Consider the following 9,089-nt stretch of genomic DNA (forward strand, 5'->3'; position numbering starts at 1 on the left):
GCGTAATGCTGGTGGTCAACAAAAGAGGTTCAAAGACACTCTCAAGGCCAATCTAAAAAATGTTGCATAAACACCAATGGCTGTGAAACACTGGCCTGCGAGGGCTCCAGTAGGAGAACAGCTTTTACCAAAGGTGTTATGGGCTTTGAAGACGCATGAACTCAGAATGCAAGGGAGAAACGAGCGAAGAGGAAGGCACGCTTGGCAAACCCTCACTGTGATCAACTCCCGCCCAGAAAACTATGTCCCCACTGTGGAAGGACATGTGGATCCAGAATTGGCCTCCACAGTCACTTACAGACTCACGGTTCAAACTCACTGTTCATGGAAGTCAATCTTACCCAGCTATGAGTGACAAGAAGAAGAAGAAGAAGAAGAAGAAGAAGAAGAAGAAGAAGAAGAAGAAGAAGAAGAAGAAGAAGAAGAAGAAGAAGAAGAAGAAGAAGAAGAAGAAGAAGAAGAAGAAGAAGAAGAAGAAATCTTGCCTACTCTTGCAGCGGGAAAACCTTCAAATATTCATATAAAAGCAATCACACATCGGATTGACACTGTTCCAATGCTGTTCTGCTCAGAAGGAAGATGGCTACCAGAGGAGGCACTTGGGATATGGCTAGGAGCAGCCACCATCCCTGAAGCATGAGACCACGTACACAGCAACCCTTCTGCCTGGGTGATAATCACTGCCCTCCTGGTCTCTGAGTGCCAGACAGGTAGCCATCTGAAAGACAAGAGTGGATCCAACCTCCATGGAATGGGGACTTGGCCAGGACAATAGTGGGTATTCAACTTGTCTAGGAAACAGGAACATATCTATATCTATCTATCTATCTATCTATCTATCTATCTATCTATCTATCTATCTTCCTTTGTTTTACTTAATGGGTGTAAGGTAGAGGTCAAGGGAGGGACAGGGACAAAACTGATACCCAGGTATCCGCCAGAAAAAATGTGATGTATGTAGGATGTTTTATTAAAAGGTGGTGTGGGTAAAATGGGCTTCTTTCTGCTTCTTCCATGTTGAAAGTCCTGTTGCAACAGTTCATTGAATAAAGACCAGGCCTCACCAGAGAGCCAAGGCTGTGCAGGGGACCCCACGACACATCCCCACCCCCCGGAGATTAAGAGAAAGGAAAGGAATGCTACTTACAGCCTGCCCATTTCGTCGACGAAAAGATCCCACCCTCCTCACTAAAGTAACTAACTATCTAAAATGCCCACCCAAGCCTAAATCTGACCCCTACCCCAACCCCTGCCCTAAGTCTACACCTAACCCCCGTCCTAACCCTACACTTAGCCCTAACTACTCTATGTACAAAATATATACAAACTCTGCACAGATGTGCAGAAAAGACAAAAAACAAAGAACAAAAATAATATAATAAAGAACAAAATAAAATAAAATAAAATAAAAGTGTTAAAAGAAAAGAAAAGAAAAATAAATGAAATAAAAGTAAGAAATAAAATAACAGTAAAAAATAAAATCAAAATTAAAATAAGAAACCGGAAAAATAACAACAAACCAAACTCCTCTCCTCTCCTATTCGCCACCAATCACCACCAACTGCCACTAACTCCTCTCTCTCTACTCGCCTCACTACAAACCCACAATGGCCGCCTGCAAGTCAGTGGCTTTTAAAGGAGAAGCAAGAGAGTCACAAAGGAGGGCGGGTCCTTGTCACCATGGCAACCCCCCCCCCAGGAACTGGCCCCTCCTGAGTGGTGATGCTCCTCTGTCAGAATTCGGAGGCACCTGCTGTTCCGCCTGAGCTGGGCTGCATCTTCATTTCACATCCAGAGGGCCTTCTCGGTGGTGGCGCCTGCCCTGTGGAACGCCCTCCCATCAGATGTCAAAGAGAAAAACAGCTACCAGATTTTTAGAAGACATCTGAAGGCAACCCTGTTTAGGGAGGCTTTTAATGTTTAATTGCTTTATTTCATTTTTTTGTTGTAAGCCGCCCAAAGTGGCTGGGGAAACCCAGCCAGGTGGGCGGGGTATAAATAATAAATTATTATTATTATTGTTATTATTATTATTATTATCCTTCTTCCTGCAGCCCCATTCCCCAAGGGAATGGCCCCTCCCCTCCCATGCCTTGGCCCCACCCCTGAACGACCATGGCTTGCCCCCCCCCCAGTTTTGATCCTGGCTACGCCCCTGATACCATTTAACTTTTTTTAAACGTTTGCTTTTCAGTCATCAATGGTTTTAAAATATTTTTGATTAATAGCTTTTTTAAAATTTCTTTTCTTTTTTTACTTTCTTTTTTTAATAGTTTACAGGTGTTTTATTTCTTTCTTGTTAACATTAATGAGGCTCCACCAAATACATTCAATGCAAATAGAAAGAACAGGGGGATGAAACATCTCTGCCAAAAGAGACAACACAGAGACTTGAGGCATCTTAAAGCCTCAGCAGCCGACCATGATGGTTAAAAGGAAATTTCAAACTGAGGCAGTGTCCTTTCCTCTCTTTCCATTAAAGAGGCTCTGCATACCAATGCTTCTTTCTTTTTCTTATATCCAAACTTTTCCTCCAAGGAGCTCAAGGTGGCATATATAGTTTTCCCTGTCCCCATCTTATCTGCACAGAAACGTGAGGTGTGTTAGGCTGAGAGACAGTAACAGGCCTCCTGAGCTTCATGGCTCCCAGGTCCCATGTCCAACACTCTAACCACTACACCCTACTGCTTCTCATCGGCAACAGCACCAATGCACAAAAGGGAGGTATCAGTAGACTTGGAAGACCCCCAATATTTGCAGTAGCCACCTGCAAAATGGAAACATTACTTGAGCAAGAAAAATTGGGTATGTATAATTTTTCTTATCTATTTTATTTCATATTGCTGTGGGTGCTGATGTTCTGGTTCTTATATTTAATTTTTAAGGGTTGTATCTGATGGAGTCTTTGCCTATACACAGGGGTGGAAAATCCATGACGCTTTATATCAGTGATGGCGAACCTATGACACACGTGTCAGACGTGACACGCAGAGCCCTCACTGCTGGCACGCATTCACGCTGTTGTTGTTGTTTCACACACACACCCATTTGTTCTCCCACTCTTCCTCACACTACAGCTTGTCTCCGCTGTTAAAACCCGGATCCTTTGTTGTTGTTGCTGGTAGCCAGAGATTGGTTTTTTAACCCTTTCTGTGCTGTTTTTCTGGTGCTTTGGCAGACTATGATTGGGTGTAACAGCCTTCTTTTTTAACCCGCTCTGTGCTGGGTTAGTTCCAGCGAAGGTATTATTCATCATTTATTCCTGTTCTCTTTCCCCCCAAAAAGTGCAGCAGCTTTGGGGCATCCCCCCCCCAAAAGCAACTTTTGCACCCCCCAAAAAACCTCCAAAACTTTGGTCAGCAGCTCCCCCAAAAAAGCTCAACAACTTTGTGATAAATAAGGGTTTTTTGGTTAGGTTAGGTTAAATAATTAGTTTTTGGTTTATTAAATACAGTTATATATTACAATTATACATTTTTATTATTTAAACTATAAATATCACAAAATTATGGGTTTTTTCTCTCTCGAAGTGACACACCACCCGGGTTATGCTCGGTTTTTTGGCGAATTTTGACACACCAAGCACAAAAGGTTGCCCATCACTCCTTTATATGCTGAACTATATCTCTCATAATCCCAGAATGTTGGTCATTGGGGCCAGGACTTGGAATGAAGAGTTTGGCTGAACCAAAGTTCTCTAAACTAGTTCAAACATCTCTGAACTACACCTGAAATTAGTTCCCATAATTTCCAAGTAAACTAATGGTAAATTAAGTTCAGTCTGGGGTAGAACTTGGAACATTTTTTAATTCATCTTCAGGGGACCTGGACTCTTGGCTTTCATTTAAGAAAAAGTAAAGTAAACTGGACATCTATAAAGAAAGTAACACAGCAAAACAAGGATGCAATGTCTTACAATCTGCATAAAATAGGTATCTCAATGGCTATTTGCTAGAATGACAAACCCAAACCTCCATGTTCAGGGGTAATATATCTCTGAATATCTGGTGCTGGGGGCAAACAAGCGAAGACTGTTGTCTTTATCTGTGGACTTCCACCATGGGGAACAAGGTGCTGGACAAAATGAAACTTTATAGGAACCGCTACAGCGGGAAGGTAAACGGCATTTCCATGTGCTGCTCTGGTTTGCCAGAAGCGGCTTTGTCATGCTGGCCACATGACCTGGAAGCTATATGCCGGCTCCCTCGGCCAATAATGCGAGATGAGCGCGCAACCCGAGTCGGTCACGACTGGACCTAATGGTCAGGGGTCCCTTTACCTTTACCTTTAAAGTAAACTGGACATCTATAAAGAAAGTAACACAGCAAAACAAGGATGCAATGTCTTACAATCTGCATAAAATAGGTATCTCAATGGCTATTTGCTAGAATGACAAACCCAAACCTCCATGTTCAGGGGTAATATATCTCTGAATATCTGGTGCTGGGGGCAAACAAGCGAAGACTGTTGTCTTTATCTGTGGACTTCCACCATGGGGAACAAGGTGCTGGACAAAATGAAACTTTAATCATTTGATAGTATCTGCTTATGTTAAAGACTGGTACAACTCTGTGGGTGTATTAATTTTAGAAAACCAGTTTACATGCCTACAGGTGTCAGTTTAATTTACCGTAATTGAATGTAGTTAATGACCTAAAGTTTTTTTTTTCCATTCCAGTTGAAGAAGAGCCTAGTGATATTCAGAAGCTTGCAATGTGCATGCACTAAGAAGATATTATTTGATTTAATGGCTCTATCAGACCTCCAGCGCATGAGGCCAGAAGGCAAAATTAATAGCCTGCATTGTTATTTTAAAAGTTAGTCTGCCTGCCACCCGTTAATGGCACTAAAAAACCGCTTAAGTGACTTTTTAAATACAGCCAAATTCTCTTACTTGGACCTTACTGGTTAAGCTCCTTGACCATTTTAATGTGGGGCTTGCAAACTGTAGCTTGACAGTCACAGTCAAAATATTAATTAATTAAACAATGTTAAAAACCACCTAGAACTTAAATCATTACCAAATCAAACAAGTTTAGGATTTGGCTGCAAATAGATATCACATAATTTACCTGCCTGGCCCTGCCCTTCCTAAAGGTGGGTTGCACACACACAAATGTTGGTTGCTCGACAATATTAGAGGCAGAACTTTATTATCCAATCAAGCTCAATGGACTCTCATTCAACACATTCATAGAATCATAGAGTTGGAAGAGACCACAAGGGCCATCCAGTCCAACCCCATGCGAAGCAGGAAACACCATCAAAGCATTCCTGACATATGGCTGTCAAGCATCTGCTTAAAGACCTCCAAAGAAGGAGACTCTATCAACTCTTTGGCAGCAAATTCCACTGTCAAACAGCTCTTACTGTCAGGAAGTTCTTCCTAATGTTTAGGTGGAATCTTCTTTCTTGTAGCTTGAATCCATTGCTCCGTGTCCGCTTCTCTGGAGCAGCAGAAAACAACATTTCACCCCTCTTCCATATGACATCCTTTTATATATTTGAACATAGCTATCATATCACCCCTTAACCTTCTCTTCTCCAGACTAAACATACCCAGCTCCCTAAGCCGTTCCTCATAAGGCATTGTTTCCAGGCCTTTGACCATTTTGATTGCCCTCCTCTGGACACGTTCCAGCTTGTCAGTATCCTTCTTGAACTGTGGTGCCCAGAACTGGACACAGTACTCCAGGTGAGGTCTGACCAGAGCAGAATACAGTGGTATTTTTTTTTAATACCATTCAGCTGCAGCTGCCAATTAATGAGAGTGTGTACACTTGTGAAGGTGAAGTTTGCCTTTGTCAGAATACCCATGTAGAACCTTTGTGCCTTGTGTGTTTTCGCCTGCTGTAAATGTGTCCTTGAATTCTGATAATGACTCTCATTTGTCTGCACGGGAGGCTGGAGAAGGGTGTAGGACTGTGCAGACACTAGCCTAGTGTACAAAGGTAAAAAAAATTGCATTTGTTGCCCCACCCACTTTTACCTCTGGCCCCACCCATCACTGGAATGCAACTCCTTCTGGATGGAAGCCAAGGGGACGGGTGTCCTCAAGGATTTTTATGGGGGTGGGGAAGAGCAGGCAAATTTCTGACAACAATGTCACACAGAACATGGACGCAAGGTTGTTTTCCGCTGCTCCAGAGGGCAGGACTTGAACCAATCAGGCCCGGCCCACTCATGAGACAAGGTGGGGCAATTGCCTCGGGCAGCAGGATCCACCTGGGATCCCAATCTCAATCTCCCCCCGCCCCTTGTTCCTGATGCAGACCTTTCTTCACCCTTTCTTCCCTAGCAGCGAGTGGGTACCCAAATGCCTTGGGCTGCTGGCCCTGAAACCAATGGATTCCAATTGTAAAAAAAGGATATTCCAACTAAACATTAGGAATCACTTTCTGAGCGCAGGAGCTGTTTGACCATGGAACACATAACTTCAGGTGGTGGACTCTCCTTTCTTTGAGGCAGGGGTCAGCAAACGTTTTCAGCAGGGGGCCAGTCCACTATCCCTCAGACCTTGTGGGGGGCCGGACTATATTTTGAAAAAAATATATGAATGAATTCCTATGCCCCACAAATAACCCAGAGATGCATTTTAAATAAAAGGACACATTCTACTCATGTAAAAACACGCTGATTCCTGGACCGTCCACAGGCCGGATTTAGAAAGTGACTGGGCCTGATCCGGCTCCTGGGCCATAGTTTGCCTACCCATGCTTTGAGGTTTCCACACACTAGAATGTGGCTGCCTCAATAAAAGAAAAAAGCAGCAAATCTGGGGGTTGTGGTTCATTTGGGGTAGGGGCGGCTCCCCCCCCCCCATGAACGCCTACAGGCCTAAGAGCTACCGGTAGTACTGGCACTATCGCTCCTTTCTTGTTCTCTCCTCTGCTCCCTGCACCACACTGCCAATTTAAAGAAAATTAATAAGAGATACAAACACACACAACTTGATGGTATGTTTGTGAACTTTAACAGATGCCATAGGATGAAATGCAAATGAAAAATTCACCTGCTGCTGAAGGTGTTCCCTTGTTGATCTCCATTTGTAGATGGGGAGGGTGCAGCTTTTAAGATTTCATTAATTACATTCTCACCTCACTTTTGTGACCTGTAAGAGGTCCTGAAATCATTATAATAAACTGTTAAAAGTGTTTGATCATGTCACTGCCCAGCTATTTCTGGCCAAAAGAACAGCAGTAATTCCAGACATAATCCCACCTACGGTAACTACACTTTCTCCATCAAGCTTTCCAAGATGGGGGTGGGAAACCAGTCCCAAATATTCCAGCAAAGTACTGTATTTCTCATCGAGAATGAATGCTAGAATGGTAGTTAGTGGCCTTTCAAGTTTGAATTTACCTTGTAAGACTGTCTGCCCCTACAGAGATCTGTAGGATCACTTAGCTAATCCAGTGAAATTGTACTCATGGCACTGCAAACCTACAGAATACTATAGGGCGGTGTTATGGAAATCACTGGGGGGGGGGCACATCTTTATTATAAATATTATGCATAAATGTATCCTTTCGACTTGACAGCTCAGGGAAGTTACCTAGTTTTAAAAATCATATAAAATCAACTCCAGTTTTCCCCATTCCAACACTATTTTGTCCTTGAAAAGGGACTCCAGGAAGTGCCCAGAGGCACTTTGCTGAGCTGATTTTTGGCCTTACCTAATCCATAATCAGGTCCACCCAGGTGATAAACAATGCAAAGCCAGGACCTTATTGTTCTTTTTCTCTGGATACTCAAGAAGTTCCTCCTGGTACATATCACACATTTACTTTTGCCCTGAACCATTGTTGTTGTTTAGTCGTTTAGTCGTGTCCGACTCTTCGTGACCCCATGGACCATAGCATGGTGCTGGATAAATAGTAGCAGTGACAGCAAAGCCCATTTCAACAGGCTGTACATTTTGCCCAAATCTTGATATTATGACTGTTTATTACTTTTTGCTTAGCTGTTAAAAGAAAAGGCTATTCTGCTTTTCCTTACAGGTAGGTAGCCGTGTTGGTCTGAGTCGAAGCAAAATAAAAAATTCCTTCAGTAGCACCTTAGTTGGTCTTTAAGGTGCTACTGAAGCAATTTTTTTATTCTGCTTTTCCTTGCTTCCCTTTGCTAATGCAATTGCTAACACTGGAGCTTTAATCACCAGCTTCGGTCTGCTGCAGAAACGATTGAATATATTTGATCCAGCTCTGTTCTACCACTCTATTCCACCGCCTTCTTGTGTCTTGACCCTCTAATTAAACACAAGACAGGGAGCAGAGGAAGCCTACACACCCAAGCTGAAGGCAGGCAGGAATTAATGGGAGCTTTGTTTTCCTCGAATAACAGTAGAGAATGTGAACACAAGGCAGGCAGTCTTACCCTCATTTACTGCCTTTCCCAAAACCCGCCCTCATTCTAAGCCAGCTGAAGCCATCGCAGGACACATTTGAGACACCTCTGACAAATGTTTGAAAGCAAACTCACGCAAAGTCCACACAAAAATGACAGTGTGAGCCGCAGGTAGGGACGAAGTCGAAGAGTTTTTGTTTTTCTCAGTCTCTTAATTCTCCAGTCTTTTCAGTACTCAACATTTCTATTATCAGTTTGCAAAAAAAAGAGGCCCTCTTGAAAATTTACCAGCCTTTCAGTGCATATTTTTTTCTAATATACACATTTCTGCAAGCAGTTTCCCCTAATAAAATGTTCTTTTGTGTTCTTTTCGTGAATGTAGACATTCCCCTACCATAAATGTGATTCACAGATGGTATTTAACTCCGAGTAGGCTTGCTAAGATTTACAAGACAGAATCAGATAAGTGCTGGAAGTATAAAGAGGTGGAGGGAACATTCATTCATATGTGGTGGACATGTAAAAAGGTAAGAGTATTGGGAAATGATTATTAATTGAAAAAAATGTTTAAAACTACTTCCCCCAAAAAATCAAGTCCTTTCTGTTGGGGATAATTCAGTCTGAAATTCCCAAGTGTCAGAAAAGGTTATTTATGTATGCAACAACTGCGGCCCATGTTTTATTAGCCCAAAAATGGAAAATGAGCAAGGTCCCAACCAAAGAAGATTGGCAACTTAAGTTGACAG

This window comes from Zootoca vivipara, chromosome 16 (assembly GCF_965207765.1).
Source record: "Zootoca vivipara chromosome 16, rZooViv2.hap1.1, whole genome shotgun sequence".
Taxonomy (NCBI): Eukaryota; Metazoa; Chordata; class Lepidosauria; order Squamata; family Lacertidae; genus Zootoca; species Zootoca vivipara.